Here is a 21,125-nt window from a genome sequence, read left to right as displayed (position 1 = left end):
TTAGCCTGACAGTGTTTTGTTTTATCGATGTGGTTAGCCTGGACAATGCTTAAAATCCAAATTAAAGAATATGACGCTTAACTGCAGTCTTATTCTATTTTTGTTGATTTTATGCTTGTCAGCACTTGATTCACTCGTCACAGCAAATTATTGTAAAATAAAAAATGTTTGTAATAAAAACAAATTACTGCATCTATTTAAAAATCTATGTTACAACTTTAAAACATCAATTGAAATATCACTAAAATTGAGTTTTGTATATTTGGATGTATGATTAGTTCAATATTCCAGTAAATAATATACGGTGTCAGGTCTGTCACTTTAAAATATATATTAGTCATGCACCATTACCTATATTTACTGATGGCTAAATGAGCTTTACATTTGGTGCTCTGGTGGTGAGTCTTTTGAGGTAAAAAGAGTGGCCTTATCAGAATTGCATTGAATGGATTGATCCAAACATCATAGGGATTTCATTGGTTGCTATGGTGATAAGACCACCTTTCAAACCACACTATAATATTACACTACACCCCAATCCTTATACCTGGAAGCTCAGAAAATCAGAGCTCATTGACGGGCCTTCAGGTCAGAATGCTTAATCTGTATGAGGATGGGGACTCTTTGTGTTGGTCAACACCTCTTCCTGACCTCTATTAGAAGCTGGAGAGGGAGAACTCTGGGAGGCCATCATGTTCTTTGTGCAGACTGCTTTGTAATGTAGGTCAGGAAAACACATTTCTAACTTGCGTGTTCCCAGCTTTCTTTCCTAACACCTAAATATCATTGAATTTAGGAATTCTAAACAAAAAAATTTAAGAAAACCTGCATTGTATCCAGTTGCATAGGGTAGAAGGTCCTAGGTGGGTGGAAGCCTCTCTGTGCTCATTCTTAAGAGGCACCTAAAAGGGGCTCCATGGGGCCAGGCCTAGGGCGTACATACACTATTGATAACATCATACTAGTTTTATTATTTCCACTGAGGTGACATTAGCTAAAACTGTATTGAAGACTTCAGTTTTCTCATCCAAATGAAACACACACCCATTATAAACATCTAATGTTTATTCCTTCCAGTGTTGATATTAAAAAGGAAAATTACACTACATTTTGCTGTATTTCAACCTTAATATAATTATAGAAGGTGCTGGTGATAGATTCCCTTTTAAATCACCTTAATAGATGCTTTTAGTGTAGACAAATTTTACCTTTTAATTTCATGAAAATAAATGTCATAGCTTTTAGAAGATTTTGTTGCTGCCTTCTGTAAAGATTATATTTCTCATACATCAGAAACATCGGTATCTGTCTGCAGTTTTCTCTCAAGTCCCCAGATGGATGTGAACATTTGTACATTGATCGGTTTAACTTCTTTGTGCGTCTAGTGCTGATTTGGTTAAAAGAAAATAGGAATTGTTTGGAGACCAATTGAATTAGAGTGGAAGACAATCAGTAACCATGTTCAGAACAGAGTAATCTGGAGATGGATTGAGAGAATTACCAACCGCAGGGCAACTTTATTAGTGTACCAAGGGAGAAAATTGCATTGTCTGTGTTTTAATGATCCTGCTCAGAGTGGGGAAACAGTGGAGTATTTTAAGGTGCATCCCCACAAACTGGCAGGAAGAAAACACTCTGTAATGAATTTGACAATTCGATTGGCTTCTGCAAGTACGGTAATTCGAAATAGTAAAGGTTTCTTTGGTGAGCAATTAAAGTTAGTAATATGTGCCTCAGAACTGGAGAGTCTATCTGAATTAAAGAACTACTGGAAGGACTATGTTGGTCATTTTTCAACAACACATGTAAAAATCACAGAATGCAATCAGTAGGGTTAATGCAGTAAAAGCTGAATTGAAGCGACAACAAAAAGAGCCCCCATTAACCAAGATGGGTCAATAATTGCCTCCTTGTGTCTCCTATCCATGCTCTTAAGCTGTTTTAGGGGAATTGGGGAGCTAAAACCGCATTTAAAAAGAAATCAAAAAGAAACATCAAAGAAACATAGAATTTAACAGAAGATAGTAACCATTTAGCCCATCAAAACTGCCCATTTTTTCCTGCTGTAAAGACTCACCTACCTCTGTTTTGTGTGTGCTGCTGGAACATAGCCTCTCCAACCTCGAGGTCAAAGTGTCACACTTGATCTTGGCCAAATGGCAGAGAAACTTTAAGCACGTATTCCAATCACACATTCCAATCACACATCCTCTACAGGGGAGGCGTCCCAAGGCAGGAGGAGAAGAATTCTATCAAATCACCATTTGGGTGATTTTTACTTGTCTAGCCAAAAGGAGGAACCCTTAAATAAAACCGGCAGCCTTGATTCTTCATTTTCAGCCCATGGAAAGCGACAAGTACAAAGAAAGTTGCATCAGAATGCATACTGTATATACTGCATACTGCTGGCTGTTGGCTAAAGGATGATTTTGTTTTTTAATCTGCTGCCACTGGCTAAAGAATACACAGTATCTTTTGACAATGACACATGGATATCTTTTTTTTAAAAAAAACTCCCATTTGGGTGACAAGGAGGTGTTTTTGATGGACCTTATCCCCTTGTTGGGGGAAGGGTTGGTTGCATAACAGACCAACCCAAAATGTCAGAGAAAGGGAGTAAGTGAATGATGCATGAAGAGATTGAAGACGATAACAATATATTATTATTTTAATATATTATTATTATATTATTAATTATTTTTGAATATATTATTATGTTTACAATTATGATATTTGTGTATACTTCTTTAAATAGCTTACTAATTTCCAGCAGCCATGCAGGTTCATCTTTATTTTAAGGGTAGTGGTTTGTGCCATATCTAAGTGCCACCTCACGTTAGCTATTGTGACTAGTGTAGTTTATTAGCACAATCTAATAAAAAAAAACAAATTTTTCTGCTGGTGTTATACACAGTATTGTGACTTTTAAGGATGCACAACACATTCATTCTTACCCACCAAATATTGTGAGCTCCTAAAAGAAAGAACATTTTACATGATAAAATTATTTCTGGGTAAAGTTTGCACATTCGGTAGTAGAGACTATATTTCTAATGCTACATTTAGTTATAAATTGTAATAAATTGTACATACTAACCTTTTTAAGATGGGATCATTTGCCAACTAAGGAACAAAGTGGTATAGTAGACATTTGTGTAAATGTTCAGAAAAGCCAAGTAAGGATATTTTGTGAATGGGGAAAAAACCCTGATACCTGCATAGGTTTATTTTTATTACAACTGCAAAAAAAAACCCCAAAAACATTCAAATTTGCACATTTTTCCTTAAGTATAAAAAAGCATTTTTACCTATTTTTTTTAAAGCTAATAAATATAAAAGGATAGTTCCAGCAGAACGAAGCTGTACAGAGCAAGTAATGGAAATCTATAATTACAAATTTCTTAGAAACTGCTGAACTCTTTTAAAAATTGCTAAAACATTCCAGAGACATTTTTTACGCTCTATTGATTAATGTAAAATTGTTTTAGGTGACATCCATTTTAAATTATGTGCATGTTTATAATGCACGTGGAAATGAAAATGATGGCATACAGCGAATGGAAGATTTTCCTTGCTGAGAAGGTTATCGGTCTTTCTCTGTTTCAGTGACATACTGTGCTGCGACCACTGATAGCGATGCCTTTGGCTGTAGCCTTTACTAACCTCTCCATAGAATGAAGACTAGTTTAATGGCCTTTAGAAAAAAAAATAATCCTCAGGAATAGATTTTTGTCTTTTATTTGCTTTCTATCTGGAACAGGAAAAAAAACACCTAGAGACTATGGAGACAGTATGAAAATCTAGATCCTGGTTGCAACTTTTTAGCAACATAGGTAACTAGACTATTCCATTGGATAATAAGATCACTTGACTACGTAGACTCATAGCACAAAACCTAAAAAAGTTTTGTACTCTGAAGTGACCACAAATTCAGGAGGGTGTTTTATCTCTGGATGAGTAAAAAATAAATAGCTCTATTTATTCCTACAGTAAAGTGCCAAAAAACAGATACCAAATACACACACAAGGACAGGCTCTGCGACACGGACCCCAAAACACACACCCCAGGACAGGCTCTGCCACACCGACATCCAAACACACACACCAGGACAGGCTCTGCCACACTGACACGCGCATCCGGAAGGGGTAAGCTAACAATATTTTTTTTTTATTTTCCACACTGCTTACGTCTTGTATTTTTGCCCCCTTGTGTATCGCCCTCCATCCAGCATGGATGCCCCAAGCCTGCCCCTCCCTTTGGGATTGATTTATGTGATGGCCCCAGCTGCCCCCCTTGTGTATTGATGCCGCCAGCCCCCAGGTGTATTTGTGCACTCCAGGGAGCCCCCATTGTGTATTTATCCCACCAGACAGCCCCTTTAGTGTTGATTTAAGTGATGATTTGCGTATTGCCCCCAGCCAGCCCCACATTGTGTACTTATGCCACCCAGCCAGCTCCCCCCTTTAGTATCAAACTAGCCCTGGCAACCAGATTGCATCCACAGGACCTGCCTAGCACCCAAATTGGAAGCATAGGACTTGCCATCTTTGCCCACAAACAACCTCCCTATGGTACATTTTCCCGCATACAGCCTCCCTGTGGCATCTTTCCCCTCAAAACAACCTCCCTATGGTACATTTTCCCGCAAACAGCCTCTCTGTGGCATCTTTTCCCTCAAAACAGCCTCCCTATGGCATCTTTCCTCTCAAAACAGCCTGTCTGTGTCATATTTGCCCCCAAACAGCCTGGCTGTGGCATCTCTGCCCTCAAACAGCCTGGCTGTGGCATCTCTGCCCCCCAAACAGCCTGGCTGTGGCATCTCTGCCCCCCAAACAGCCTCCCCTCAACAAAAACATCCATGCTATCACACACATTCATTCACTCATTCACAGATATTCATTCACCCACAGATACTCATTCATTCCCTTATTCACATACTCATTAATTCACTAATTTATTCACTCAATCTGACATACTCAGTCATACAGCCTCCCCCACCCCTTTACCTGAACTGCAGACCGTGCCACTCGCAGACTTCTGCAGGGGGCCGCTGCTTCCTTCTGCGTTGCTCGCACTCTATACGAACAACCTCTATTTTACTCCCCTTGGCAGTACAAGAAAACTTTGCAGTTGTGACCCCCGCGGCTGCGGTTGCTGCTGACTAAAGCAGCAGTTGCCTCTTTTGCCCTGCCATAAAGACGGCCTCTTCGGCCTTGCATAGGCCCAGTCAGTCCGGCCCTGACTGGGCCTATTTTCAGGTAGGGGCCTGGAGCTGGAACTCCTTAACCCCCTATGTTAATCCGGCCCTATGTGGAGGACCAAGCAATGTGTGGCCATATAGTATTTCTCTACAAGAAAAAATATAAAAATGAAAGACCACTTTATTATCTTAATAGAAAGAATCAATACTTTAATGAAGATTGAACTGAGGTTTACAATTTATTTTTCTTTTTTTTTATTTAACTAAAACAGATTTTGCTGATAGTCCTTGTAATCCACAGAGATGGCATGTCATCTTGCTATGTACACAAACACAATATTTTATTTTCCTTTCAAACAGAACCGTCTTCAAACTCCCTGGAGATTTAGCATGGATCGAAGGGGAAAAAATATATACGAAAGAAAAATGGCCATTAACTCACTCTCCAAAGGCCAATAACTTTGTCAATAATTGGAGTGGAGCTGCCTTGCATTGAGTTTTCATAGGTTAGGAGTTCCTTAATGGATAGAAATTCATTCCGCACATGAGGGAGAAATGATCTGTTGCTATAATCTACAACGTAAAATTAGAATTAGTGTGTGTGACTGGACTTGTTTCAAATTAAATCCATCTTTTTTTACACATGGCAAATATAGTGGAGAACATTGACTTGGAATGGGATCTTTCTATGAGTTTGAAAATACATGATGTGTGCAATGTCAATTTGGTCAATAGATTATATTAAAATAAAGAAAAAAGAAGAATGAGGATAAAAGGCCACAGTGTTCACTGAACACTGTGACAATTTATTTTACTGTAACAAATTGTAATAAAGTATGTGAAGCAGCTTCTCAAACCTGTTAGCGTTAAGTTGCTAACTGATAAGATCTTCATAACTGAATGGGATCCCTAACAGAACGTAGGTGTATATAAGCAACCAATCAGTGTCAAAAATAGTTAGCCCATGGAGGAGGAGGGCAGCTGCATAATACATTTAATTGTCCCCTTTTAATCGAAATGTAATGATTTGTTACCAGGATGCATTGGCAATATGTTATATAAGCAGACAAATTATCGCTTTATGATTCAGATCAGATAAACTAATCTAATACCCCCAAAATTCTAGAGCTGCCTTTCTTGATTGTACAATTGTATGAAGTTATAACATATGATGTCACTATATGTGATAAAAATAACAATAATAATAATCATAACCTGCTTCACAAGAAAAATGCTACTTATTACTAGTGTTAATGCATCTTAATAAAACAATTGCCTCACAAGTCCATAAAGCACAACGTACTATAGAACAGAACGGCTTTTGTACTGGTGTAAATTACAATTACTAGATTTAAAACATTCCCTTTTAATCATTTCTGGTCTATAACATAGATTATCTATAACAGATAATTGATTTAAAAACTCATCCCTTGCAATTACTTGTTCCACAGATCAATGGCACAGTGGGGTTTCCAGAGGTAGATTGAGTGATCTCTAGGACCATGACCAGTGCATAGTCATTAGTATGGCATATACCAGAAAACCTATATTTTTTTACCGATCTATAATAGTCAGCCAGCTGCATTGTGGGTGCTATAGTAAATAGATACAATGGCTAGGAAAACACTGAAAAGTCAAATTTAAAATAATAGTGGCATCATGAACATTTCAAAGTCATTGGCCAGTAGAGGAAAACATACAGTGCTGTGAAAAAGTAGTTGTCTCCTTTTAATGACATGCTACAATCACCTTTATTGGGTTTCTTTTGAGCCATTCGGAGGTGGAGTTGCTTATGTGCTTTGGAACATTGTCCTGATATATAACCCAACTGCTCTTGAGCTGTAGGTCACAAACTGATGGCCGGACATAGTCCTTTGGGATTTTCTGGTAGAGAGCAGAATTCTTGGTTCCATCAAATATGGCAAGGCCGTGAAGCAACCCCAGACCATCACACTATCACCGTGTTTGACTGCTGGTACGATGTACTTATTGTGGAATGTTGTGTTAACTTTAACGGGACCCATGTCCAGAAAAGTTAAACTTTTGACTCATCAGACCACTAAATATAATACCTAAAGCCTTGGGGGTCATCATTTTTGACATATTTGTGCTCCTTTTGGTCTGCAGTGGTTTTCACCTTTCAACTCTCCCATGGATGCCATTTTTTGCATTTTCTTTTTTATTGTGGAATTCTGAGCATTTACCTTAACTGAGGCAAGCAAGGACTATAGTTCTTTACAAATTAGTCTGGGTTCTTGTGTGACCTGGAGGAGGCATTGATACACTTTTGAATGTCAGAGCCTTAGACATGGCTTAGTAAGCCTTGCAAGACTGATAGATGCCAATGACTTTGTTTCTCATCTGTCCTTGAATTTATTTGACATTGTGGTATCATATGCTGCTTTTTAAGACCTCTTAGCTTACTTTTATTTAATTGCTATTTCGATTCAATAGGACTGGCAGTAATCACACCTTGGTATTTCTAGTAAAATTGAACCCAATTATCAATTAAATTTGGTTAATTGGTTTCTTTAGTAACTAAGGGGCCAATTATTTTTTTCACATAAGGCCAGGTAGGATTGGATAGCTTTTTCCCTTCTATACATGAAATCTTTATTTAAAAACTGCATTGTTTACTCTGGTTCCTTTTCTCTAATATTACAATTAGTTTCATGATCCAAAACATTTTAATGTGACAGATAGGAAAAAATAGGAGAAATCGAGAAAGGGGCAGATACTTTTTCACAGCATTGTAAGTTCCCACCTCCAGGAAAATGGAAAAATGAAAAGATACTTTTGTGCTGACATGTAACAAATAGTGGAAAACTATCAATTATGAACATCCTATATATTGTAATTAAAAGATTTTCCATGGGACAGAAAATTAATTTGTATCATCATCGAACATGGTTAATCATTTCCTGTCTAATGTCTGACAAAGTGTTGCTCCTTAAACAGTGGCGAATATTAGCTGTAGATGAATAACTATGGATTTTTTTTTTTTGGCTTTTCACAGAATCCATCCCTATACATTTTCTGAGCTCCCAGGACATCTTATTATTGTGTTTGAAGGTGAACTTGAGATCTAAAGTTGCCTCTGGATGATACGTTCTGAGAATTTCACCTCATGTCTCTATGTCTGCTTCGCTGTTAGATTAAATGTGGACAAAGGAATTGCACAATAGTGACAGGAAGTGCAGAGCATCAAATTGTAAGGAGGAATGAAGAGGTGTTGTGTAAGCAATTGTTATTAAAATAGATAAAAACGGTGGGGAGACGGAGTAAAACAGAGGGAGGGAGAGACGAAGCTCAGCTTGTGGTATTGATTTTCTGTTTCATTTTGACTATCAACTCTTCACCAGCTCTCGAATGTGGCTGAGGAGAACTCAGGACAATGAAACTGTGATTTACATAAACTCTGCAGCCGATATAAAGGATAATTGTTTAAAACTGATTTTTTAAGAAACATAGATATAAACATTGCCCATATACACAGCTTGTGTTCTTTGAAATGTATTCAGAGGACATGTCGGAAATTGGGAGTAATGGCACAAAGGGATATATAAAGTGCATACCTGACATCTATTTGTGTTTGGCTGGGAGGTTCTTGAGGCAAATGAAGCAACTGCTTGGGGGTCCCAACGCTCTAAGTGGCCCCTTAGATCATGAAAGGGACAGATCTATTCAAGTGGCACAGATTCATCATAAAATTATCTCTGTAATGTATTTTTATTGAATACAAACTACATATTACTATAATAAATACTGCATCCTCAGTTTATGTGTTATTATTGTCTGATACTATTTATTACTGTTAATGATGGGGTCTCAGTGAATCATTTTACTTAGGGCCTCCAAAATTTTAGAGCGCACCTTGTTTATTCTGTAATCATATTACGGCAAGTGTCTTGTTTGAAAGTGAGTGAGCTAGATGACTGACACATATATGAACACAGATAAATTGTTCAGCTAAATGGCTCCTGAGTGATCGTGTTCTGTTACCACCTTGGTCTGTTAGTCCGTTAGAACATAAATGAACTTTTTTTTCTAAGCAAAATGTTCTTCGCTTGGCTAAGGTATTAATTTTCACCTATGCTAAACACTTCCAATGAATAATTTATTGCTTATTTATTCTGCCTGAAAGGAAGGTCAGAATATGCATTTAAATGGAAATTTACTTGCTAGAGTAGCACAAAAGGAGCTTGTAATATCGGTGCTTTTCTGCTGGACGGAGATTGCAAGTGGCAGGGCCACTGAGACCGGATTCAGCCACTTAATGCCAGGGTCTTATCAAACACTATCAGCATTGTAATACAAAACATCAGAGGCGATATGTCAGGTACTCAAAGGCCCCAAGGACTGGATGGATTCCAACTAAACAAATGATCAATGGGAAATAATAATAACTCTGCAGGTTTAAATACAAACCCTCTTTACTTACAAATATTGATAAAACGTAAGGGCTCAAATGAATAGACAAAATGATCTTACACATGCATGAAGAAAGCATTACTTAGTTGCTCCAAGATAAAAGTAGCTAAACAGAGCCAGGGATACTCAGGATGGGAATTGGTTAACATTGTGGCAAAAAAAGGCCTTACTCCAAGATCCTTTGGTTGTTTTAATCTGGAACCATAGATTAATATGTATGAAGTATACCTAGGAATGTCCCAAGTTTGGAAAAAGAAATTCTGGGTTTACAGCTAATTACCTGACCTTGAAGGTAGCAGTTAGTCTTGGGGGAGGACAAGTGGCTTTGCATTTAGTCACCCCTCGATCTGCAGACTATTAGCCCTATTAGCAGTATATTGGCAGCTAGTTTCATGCTGTGTGTGGCTTGCCCTGGATTTCCAAATATTGCCTAAACCTTACCTTCTCATAGAGCAGGAAAGAGAGGTCCTGGAAAACCAACTGTAGTAAATTCCCAGGAATGACAAAGACTATGCTTTGACTGTGTTGCTACATATATATGTGTCTAAATAAAGGCTCAATTGGTGAGGAGTGGGTTTCAGAATGTTAACTAAATATAAAAAATAGAAAAATGCAATATGCAGCCTTCACTAAAAAGGTTTTAATAAGGGAATCGTTTATCTCCGGTTAGAAGTCAATTGTACAGAACTGAAGGGTTTAAGTTGTATGAACCACATATCTAGGACCAGACTGGCAGTGAAAATCAGCCCTGACATTTCAAAATTAGTGGACAATAAATCATTTGCTTGTTGGCATCTGCTGGAAATACGGCATATGACAGCACCATACACTCTTGCATTAACCTTCTAAATGGTAGGATCAACTGCATGAGTGTAATAATAATCTCCTTGATAGCCTGTTCAGGCCAATAACATGGACCAGGTTGTGGAGAAGTTGTTGGAGGGAACTCGGTCAGCACCCCTGCATGGATGGTGCGCAAATAGGCCACAGTCTCCCAAAGGGACCTGTTCACCCCATCAGCTGAGCCTTGGCGAGCCTTAGAGGCTGAAAAGGAGATTCTCGTGGCTGTAGGCCTAGAAGAAAGCCTCTGGAGTATGTTCTCCAGAGGCCTGTCGGGAGCGGCACTGCATCTGCCGGAGATGATACCTAGGTTGCACTGGCCCCATGCTAGTGATAGTACGGCGATGAGACCATAGTCAGGCAAAGGTGAATAAACTCATGGCGAGTTTTATTTGAGAGTGCCAGGGGGGGGGGTGTTGAGGCATGTGGCGGAGGAATTTAAGGTGTCAAGGGATGTGCTCTTGGTGGAAGCTTATCTAGAGGGGGTGAATGCTCTGGGGCAACATTTGGTGGTAATTTGGTGGGAGGTTCCTGGCAGGTGGAGCTTGGAACCTCGGGCCTGGGTAGCTTGGTAAGCTTAAGGTGGGTTTTCTGTGTTTGTTATTTATTCATGCTAATTGAATGATATTATCAGGTATCGAGGGTACATCAGTCTTTTTGATGTGTATTGCCCTTGTATCAGGATGATTCGCAGATTCTTTGGATCACACAGCCTCCTGCTGACTTTTCCATGTTCTATTATTCATGATATTTGAATAACCCAACTGATGCATTTCTCACTGCTTGACTAGGGCACAGTATATTACCATGTGGATTCTTAGCTGAAAGCAAAATATAAATAATAATACAAAAGACACTTTAGGTCATTGCAATGTTTAAAGGCCACAGCACTTTATTACTGTGACAGAATCAAACAGTAGAATAGTATAATTGAAATTTGTTGCCCAGTGCCTACATTCACTCTCATTAACACTCACTCTTTCACACTTTCTCACAAGTGGAAGTGGTCAGCAGAGAAGGTAGGGAAACTTTTAGAAATGAGAGGGCAAGTGAACGAGAATAAGAGTGAGAGAGAGAGAGAGAGTGTGCATCAGGAAGAATAAGGAAGGGAGAGTGGGAAATTAATTGCTCACTTTGGGTTCAAAATGGTTCTGATAGAAATGAAGGGAAAACTGAACTAAAAATAACCTTTTGCCAAATACTCCTTGTAGGAGGGCATTTTATGGGATGACATAGATGTCACTACTAATTGACACATTAACAGAGTCCTGGCTCCTGTCAATATAGGCCCTGTCATAAAGCCCTTGCTCTTACTATACAGGATTTCAGAATACCTTTACCTCCTTTTTTTTCAGAAGGGCCATTAATAAAACCATTTGACTGCCAACACTATAGATCCACTGCTATAGAATCTTTATGATGACCCAATGAAGGATTAACCCTTAAAGAGTGTCACTGTGAGCTTCAATAGGAAAGGAGAAAGCAAAATCACTTAAAATATTTGGAATACTCTGCATACACTTATAGGATGCAGGACGGCTCCTTTAATCAGCCAAATCTTTAAAAAAAATGCAATAATCAGAACAATGTCAGCTTAGCCATACAGTATGTATTTCCATAAGCATCTCTGGTTAAATGGGATGTCTATTTATCACGTAAAAGTAGACTGGGAATCCAAAAGAGTTTAAGGTCTTACAGCACATTGTAAAAGAGCAAAGGCTTATTTACCACATCTGAACACATCTTGTTTTATATAAATAAGAGGCAGTGTACTGATTCAATATATCACCATTTTCTCATGATCAGCATCCAGCTATCATTTCCAGGTTTTTCATGCTCCGCCAGCTGGTCAGTCGGTCGAGCATTTTAATTTTAAGCTTTTCTTCTAGAAATCAATCAGTATTTCTGCTTCTATCCATGCATCATCTCATCTAATTAACTAAATCAGTTACGGTGCAGGAAGAAGACCAGCTAATTCCAGGCCCCATCTATCACATTAAATCCAAGTTTGAACACTGACTACTTGTAACTCAAAATTCTCTGACCACTCCAGCTTTTTGATTATAACAAAATTCATTACAAAAATGAATTGATTTTATAAACATTATTTTTCTTCCATTCTGTTCTTTTAGAATAATGAAAAGCTCTAATAAAATTTGACAATATACTGTACAGCAGTAAATGTATTAGTATCCACATACAATTGACTCAAAAGTTTGTGAGAAGTGATGGAGATGAAATAACCCGTTCGTGTTAAAATACTATGAATAGTTTTAATAAAGAGTAAACCACAAACTATATAAAGTGTTCTTTTTGAATGAGAAAATTAGGATATGGTTCTATGGATACTGAAACCCATCCCTTTTACCCTGAAGCACACAAACTATAGGCCCCTATCTACTTAAAACATACATTTATTAACAAATATTAAAATTAAATAAAGTGCCCTGATAGCTAAACCAAACGTAGAAACATAAAAAGAGCTAAACCTTGGATCTAACATACAAAAGGTCCCTACCTCCCAAGAGTGTTTACTAAAGGTTTGCATGAGAAGAAGTTGGTAAACCAGGGATAGGCAAAGTGGCTGTAGGTTTCGTAAGGTCCATAGAACATCATTTAATTGTCCACTATGGGCCTCAATAAGTGTCCACCATGAGTAAAGTAGGTACAACTTAGCATGTAATATCCCTTTCAACCTTTTCCCTATTTCTGCTCTAGATTTGGTTTTGACATGGCTACTATTACTGGATTATGTCTTCTGGCACTTTGTACTTTAACCTGTTAAAAAGTTTCTTTTTTTTTTTTTTTTAAAAAAAAAAAAAAAGCTTGTTTCCTGAACATGTATTTGATCCCTATCAACCTGTTTCTTTTTGCCTGTTGCTGACCATTGCTTGCTTTATACTACAAATTGAGATCCTGTTACCCCGTGGCAAGCCTTGCCCAGTCCGCTAGGTAGGTTCCAGTGTCTCCTTGGGCTGGCTAAAATAATATCTTTATGTCTTTGTAAGAATTTAAAAATTCAGAACTACTTTCCTTTTTCCTTTACATTCTACCCCTCTATTTACTTTTTGTCTCTCTCACAGGCATTTTTGTCTCTCACTTTCCTTTTACATAAAGATATATATTGATTGAGAGAAGAAAACCGTACTCCATAGGGGAGAATCTGTATATTGTAGTATATGTACCTTCCACCTTTAGACAACATCTAATAAAAGAGCAAAGTTACTCTAGAAAGAGGATTGATGAGAGTGTCAGGCACCCGAGACAGAATAGACCCTGGTGGATGTCATTAAATGCCTGGTTTGCTGTCAGTCCATGTTCTTTCTAACAACAAGGGAAGCTGCTTTCTCATCAAAATAAAACCTTGCAAACTCTAACATGCTCAGTCTATAGAATTCACCAGCCAAGAGCTGAAAGCTTGTATCAGGAGAATATTGCGCTTTCACTCAAACATTACCTAACTCATACTGTTATGTATTTCCTTATTTTAAACCCATTATTTAAAAAATAATTGCATAATTGTGCAGCGAAATACAATAACTGTAAATTTAAGTAGAGAAAGCTAACCTAAAATGCTGCATTTTCCATCGGGAAATGGCAGGAAATGAAACTTGTATGTCTCCCAACTTATCAAATAACCAAACAGGGACACTTGATTTAAGGGGGTGGATTGAGATGTTAGGCAAGGAATTTACCTGGCCAGTGGATTTCTGTTATCTGCATAATGCCGGGTCACAAAGCGTAAGGCTTTTGATCTTTCCATGCAGTGTATCCGGCATCGGGTGCCTCCCAGGTCTTGATCTGGTGGCATATGAGTGTCATCTTCTCTACGTCCCCTCCGTTCTTGTTTGACTATATGCTTGAGTGCAAGTACAATGATTTCTTAAAGGCACCGTGACTTAATATGCCAAGCACACTTAAATGCCTATTGAAAGCTATAGTGCCTTTTTTTTCAAAATTGCTCATTTGTTGTGCCCAAGTTATGTGTTGCAACCCAGCATTTTGAACCATGTTCCTGCTCCTTGGCCTGTTCTCCTTGGCTACTGACCTTGAGTCTCTTTGAACTAAACCTGATTCTCTATACTCTGTTCTGCTTACTATCTACCTTGCCGCTCATCATGGGTGTCATTGGGTCGTGGCCTACCTGTAAAGGATTCCGGCTCACAACACCATGGACCAGATAGGTCCTAACATGAGGTGTGACTAGGGTACTTGACTTTTTATGTGACTTTGTGACTTCATGATAGCTATCTATTTAAATTATTATTATACTTTATTTATAAATGAAGAATAATACATTTTTATAAACACATTTTCTGCTGTTTATACACACAATATGAAGGCTTTAGACTACTGATACACTCAGGCCAAATATTCTAAGGTCTTAGAAAAGAGCAAAATTCACTAATAATTCTTGTTTTTTTTTTTTATAGTTGAAGGGAGTTGAAATATCACATATAACATGTTACGAAATATATTGCAGTTGATACAACATCCTATATGAGTACATTTTGAAACTAATTTTCAGTTTAGATGATGTCACCTATAGGAATATTCCCTATATTAATATTTCTATGTAAGGCAAATTACAGCATTATTTTTTAATTCCATAATTTCCAAGAACGTACTCACAAACCCAAATACTTGTGCTGTACTTTTGTTCGGATAACAAAACATCAATAATTTTTACTGTGAAATTACAAAATTAGAATGAAATCAATCAGTAGAATATATGGACCTCATTCATCATATAATAAATAATGAGATTTCCAACATCACCATATTATCTCAAGATAAAAAAACAACTTTAACATTGAAAAGAAATGTTATGGTACCATTTGATGCTACAGAATTGACTGTATATGTAATGAGCTATTGATTAAAATTACACTACATTTCATTTTCATTTTTAGAAATTGGTGGTGACAAATAGACTTTGGCATAAAGTAAAATTATCCGATAATTTGGATTACTTTAGTGTTTTATTATTTTGTTTATGAAGCAAAAATTGTCTCTCTCTCTCTAAGATTCAAATGAGCATTCATGTATTCGATGGATACATGTCCCCAGAAAATTTTCTTTAAGGATTAGAAGTATTATAATTGTGATTCTGTTTCCTTTGTTAAAATAGGCATTTGTAGAAGATTATATGAATTAATTGTCATTTTTGACAATTTATATGAATCACCAAAAGTGTGGCCAGACCCTCCACGAAACATCCAAAAATGAAGCAAAAAGCTAATTTGCGTCCGAAGTTTGTGGGCTCATTCACTCTCACTTTCTCACGCTCTCTGAATGTCTCCCTCTCCTGTCTGCCAACTACTTTCGCTGGTGTGTCTCACATATTCTTGTTCTTCTCTTTAGCACCCGGGGAAACTTCCATCAAAATGGCGGAGCTTCTCCTGACATGCTCTCTCTCCTTGATTGGAGAATTGGGGAGAGGACATCACCGGAAGCTCTGTCATTTTGCGCTACAATAACCTCATGCGAACGCTGGGAGGTTATGTCTGTGGAGATTCGGGCTAAGAGACATGGAAATGGAAGTTATCGGCAGGGTAGGTAGGGAGACATACAGAAAGCAGGAGAGTGAGATTGAGAGAGTGAGACAAAAATGAGTGTGAGTGAGTCAGAGAGAGTGAGTAAGAGCAAATGCGGGTGTCAGATGGTTGGAGTGCCTTTAAGGCTTTTCTCAGTTTACAGTAGTCTGAAGAAAAGGTTAAGATGTGTAATTGCTGCAAATAAATATGCTTTTGTTGTTTACTGTGAATACACATATAGCTGATGTGTCCTCTGAAGATCATAATAGGTATCTTAATATCAAGGGTTTGTTAGATAACATTTTTATTGTCCCACTTATAAGGGAAATGTTCAAACCAATCAAAGAGTTTGTTTATTTTTCTCCCTCCAAGCCATCTTGGTTCAACATTAACTATTCTCTTTGAATCTGTGTGTAATAACAAATTGAACTCTGGTAATTAAAATAATTTGCTAGTCATTATAAATTATTAATGAGAAGCTGGAATATCTTTTGTCTCATTAGTATGTATCTGGTTTGATGTATTTGCATAACCCCAGAAACCATTACTTAGAAGATGATTCAATGTGCAGAGATGCCAATTCTTGGGTAGAATCTTAACTCTTTCATTTAACAATGGGCATAGAGGCTGCTTAGATATGAACCTTTTCGTAAATTTACTAAATTTACAAAATTTTCTAAAATGTTTTTTTTATTTATTTTAGAGAATTCACTGCTTCTGTCACATGTTTAGTAATAAACATTTTCATAAAACAGAATAGTATTGATGTCCTCGTATGACAGCAGAATTTGTGGTATTTGTTAATCCTGAAAAAAAGATGTGTCTGGGGTTTTTCTGAGTTGTTGGAAAAGTTCCCGTTTTATGGTTTGGACTATTATCTTCCTAACACATTTCAAAACAGCCAAGAGGATTAATGTGGTTCTGTCAATAACACCACCCAAAACTTCACATTATCAGTTTGTTATAAAAACATCTATGGTTTTTAAAGTGGTTCAGCAGTTTTCAAGATATTTTTAATAATGCATATTATCCTAGGGACATATCTAAGTCAGTTTTCACCTGAACTTTCCATCGGTTAGAAAAATATCAATGCTCCCCCATGTTACATATGCAGGATTCCATGCAAAGAAACAGGTTTGAACTTAGAGATGAGATCTGGAGCATACAATTGTATAAGGACCTGCACCCCCAAACTGATCAAGAGTTTGTCAACAGAGTCGTTACTTGTAGAACTGAATGTTTATTTGAGTTGATTGTCAACAGCATTCATACCTGTGAACTATCTAGGTTTGGCCCAGAGGCTCCTTAAAGTACAGTACATATGAATACCAAGTAGGGATGACAACTCTTGCCAAGCCATCTCCTCAACACTCCTTAAAATGTTGCTCTTGAGGTTGGGGTAATGAGTGCGATTTTTAAGTGAACCAAAAAAGGTTTAGGATGAGAGAGCAGAAAGAAATGAGAGACTGCTGAAAGAAGAGAAACAGAGAGTTGAAAAGAAAGAAAGAAGATAGGAAAAGACAAGAGAAGCAGAGAGAGATGAGAAAAAAGAAAGCGATGAGGGATAGAGAAATGAGAAGTAAGGAAAGAGAAACAAGGTAATAAGTGGAGAGAGGAGGGAAATGAGAAAAGGGAGTGAGAAAGAGGAAATTCAGAGGTGAGAAAAGAGAGAAAGAAGAGAAGAAAGGAAGGGAAAACACTGGTAGATCAACGGTAGTAATTGTTACCTCGCCAGCGGATCCGCGGTGTCCTCGTGCGGGGGAGCCGAGACGCAGCTCGCGCAGGCAGCTCCCGGCTCGTCCCGCTCGCGGGAAACGCGGCGAGGTCTGTCCGGCTGCGGGACGCGCGCCCCGTGTGGATCGAGTGATCCAGACGGGACGCGCGCCGAGACGTCATGAGAGCCGTTCGCGCATGCGCGAACGGTTATCTCATGAATATTCATGAGGGGATTTAAAGGGACCCTTTATCTTTTTTCCTCCTCCCACTTAATTAAGTGGGTAGGAGGATCTAGGGATGGAGGGATATTTAAACCTTCAGTTGAGAGCTATACCTTGCCTGTGATAGAGCCTTTATTGCCTACACTAGCGTTCCTGTATCTATTTGCCTTTTTGTTGCCTGAACTCTGCCTGAACCTGACCACCCGTTGTTTGCCACCTGCCTCTACCTGAACCCTGTTTGTACCTGACTATCCGTTGATTGCTGCCTGCCCTGACCTCTGCTCGTGACCCCGACTATCCGTGTTTGCTGCCAGTCCTGATCTCTGCTCGTGACCCAGACTATCCGTTTGTCTGCTCCTTATACCATCTGTTCCTGTATTGCTCGCCATCACCGCTTGGGGCGCCTTTCCTTGTACTGCAGCGAGGATCCACAGCCTGAACCACCGTGAGTGACAGTAATGGCAACAAAACGGCTTGTAATGGCGGCGGCTACACGTGGCAATGATCGGATGAATCTCAACAAAATTTTGTCAGCTTTTGCAATTCTTTTTTGCAGTTTCGTTAGGGTTCACCCTCTTTTTAAAGATTTGTACAAATGCATGAATTAGCCAATTTTCATTGTGCATTTTCTAGGAACAAGTCTAGTTCCCAGTGCTCAAGAGAAAGGACAATATAAGTGTCATTGATTGGCGTGAGAGCTGACACATATTAATATGGACAGTTCATAAAAAACCAATAGGTTTTTAATTGACAATATTTTAAGCAAACAATATAAAATAATTTTAACACTAATATGTTTTTTAAAGTCAATGTTCTCTAATTACAAAAAAAACCTGACGAGTTTCACCAGCTAGCCTTTCTCAGAAGCAACAAAAACCTGTCCAGTTGGTATAGAAGACTATATGGAAACTGGGCATGGCACACAGTGGACACTAACAGCTGTCCAGAGTGGCTGTGGCGAGCCCAGTCTTGGTGAATATGAGTCATAAACAACGTAGTGATAGACTGCCTGTGTAGTGGGGTAAAATACCATGAAGGTACTGTAGACGGAGAGTTGTGGAGTGAAGAAAAGGTGATTTAAATTTATTAAAGACTTCTCTGTGATGAGAGACGTAGGGACAGTGTCTGTAGCTCTAAAAAAGTGTAAACAAGACCGTCATCTCTCTGACTCTGCCTAATTTGTTCACACTAGGCTGCTTTCACCTTTGTAAAGGCTGCCGGCCCAGTGATTCTAGGAAATAAGGAGGTAAATCTGGGACATAGTACACTTGACCACCTTTGATTTTGGTGCAAAAACATGGAGGAACCCCTAGTGAGAACGGTAAAAGTATGGTGCTGGTGATAGTGAAGAGTAAATACATTGCTGTGTAGGAGACCCTGTGAGAGTAATACTTGGCCTCATAAAAAAGGGAAAAAAGTCTCTGGGTTTTTCTCCTCTATAGAATGACCTTGGATTACAGCTGTAAACATAGTCTGTTTTACAGTCTCCATAAGAAGCTGAGGAAGGCACTCTCTATAAGATCTTTGTCCTTTGATAACATCCCTACTTACCGTGTACAGGACCATATATTTTCATTACCGCATCATTTCTTTTTACGCCCTCGAGTTAATAACGATGACCTCGTCTGCTTTCATATGTAGGACACTCGTTTACCGCAAAACTACCTATTTGCAGACTTCATTCACTTTAATGTGACTATCCCTATGTCTACTAAACACTTTGCATGCTAACAATTATTTACAGCTCATTCTCCAAGAAACCGATGTGACAGAGGTACAAATGAGGCAGAGACACAACAACTGTGCTCATTTTAAGGGAACATATTCTTAATGCCTATAAAGGTCATTTTATTTTCCATTTAACACTTTGTGGGGATTGTAGCATTGTATACTACTAAAATGAGCTACTATGTAATAAAAATAGTCAGTCTAGTCCAAGGTTAATCATTACGAGGACCAACATGTACTATTTACAGCAACACATTTGAAGTAATTTCCTTTATATTAAGTGTACTTTAATCCAGTGACATTAGATTATATAAACAAATGCCTATTGTCTCCTTAAAAATTACAGAGAAACTGACAACAGCAAATTCAGATTAAAATGTAAATTTTCAAACAAAAATACCTCCCATTGTTATTAGCTTTTAATTATATTGTGCCAACTGATTCGAAATGGCAATATAAGTGTACATGAGTGTACATACCAATGAAATAGTGCATAGCAGGTCCTGCTGAGATTGTGTAGAAACTATTCTTCAGGATCAGAGGAACATATCTGTCATCTGCCCATAAACCTAGCAGTTTCACTATAATTTGTGGAACCAGCACGATTTTGGGAAGATAACAAAAGTAGTATGAGGTCAGATTTATGATATGTTGAGTCCATTCCATATATAATTCCAGCACAAGTCAGATTTCTGTCTTTTTTTACATCTATACATCTATTTAAGGCATAATGGGACCCTGGGCAAGCCTGCCTACCACTGGCCTCTCTACTAAAGTTTTGTCTGTCACAGTCCGTGTGGCAGACGAGTAGCTGGGCACCAAGATATGATGTCATATAATGGTACTCTACACTAGCTGGTCATGTGCATGCCGTATAGGAAGTGGTATCAGGTGAGAGTTTTCTGCCAGTGGCAGCTGGTGAAAAGGCCCCAGGAACAGCTGCTGTAGACCCCTAAAGTAAGTGTGCCTTTCGCGGGGGTTATAAAAGTTTTTAATGTGCAATTCTATATCTTAATGCAATTCTTTCCATGAGGAAACCAACTAGGGAATAACATGCAGTCTTTTGTTCACGAACATACTTCTTTTATGCTCCTAGATTCTACAACAGGATAGCTAAGCAACATAAAAGGAATGCTTAGAAAAGATGTCGGAACTGTAGGTATGAGTCTCAAAGGAATCATACAGGTCTACTGCCTAGTGTCCCACATCCCGATCAATGGACTTCCTCAAATCATTAAATACACAAATTAGTAATAAAATGGGCCAAATCTGTTAAATCTGCTCCTCATCTACTTTGTCATAAGGAAGGGGATGTGTGGATTCAGCCACAAGATATAAACCGGGGGAAGCTCATCTCTTGTCACAGGGGAAATATAATAAGGGATGAAACTAGTGGCACAGGCGTCAATTAGGAGCAAAACCAGGAGTCTTCGCAAAAAGACAAATTCATT

This window comes from Spea bombifrons, chromosome 3 (assembly GCF_027358695.1).
Source record: "Spea bombifrons isolate aSpeBom1 chromosome 3, aSpeBom1.2.pri, whole genome shotgun sequence".
In the NCBI taxonomy this organism is placed as follows: domain Eukaryota; kingdom Metazoa; phylum Chordata; class Amphibia; order Anura; family Pelobatidae; genus Spea; species Spea bombifrons.
This window is presented reverse-complemented; position numbering follows the sequence as displayed.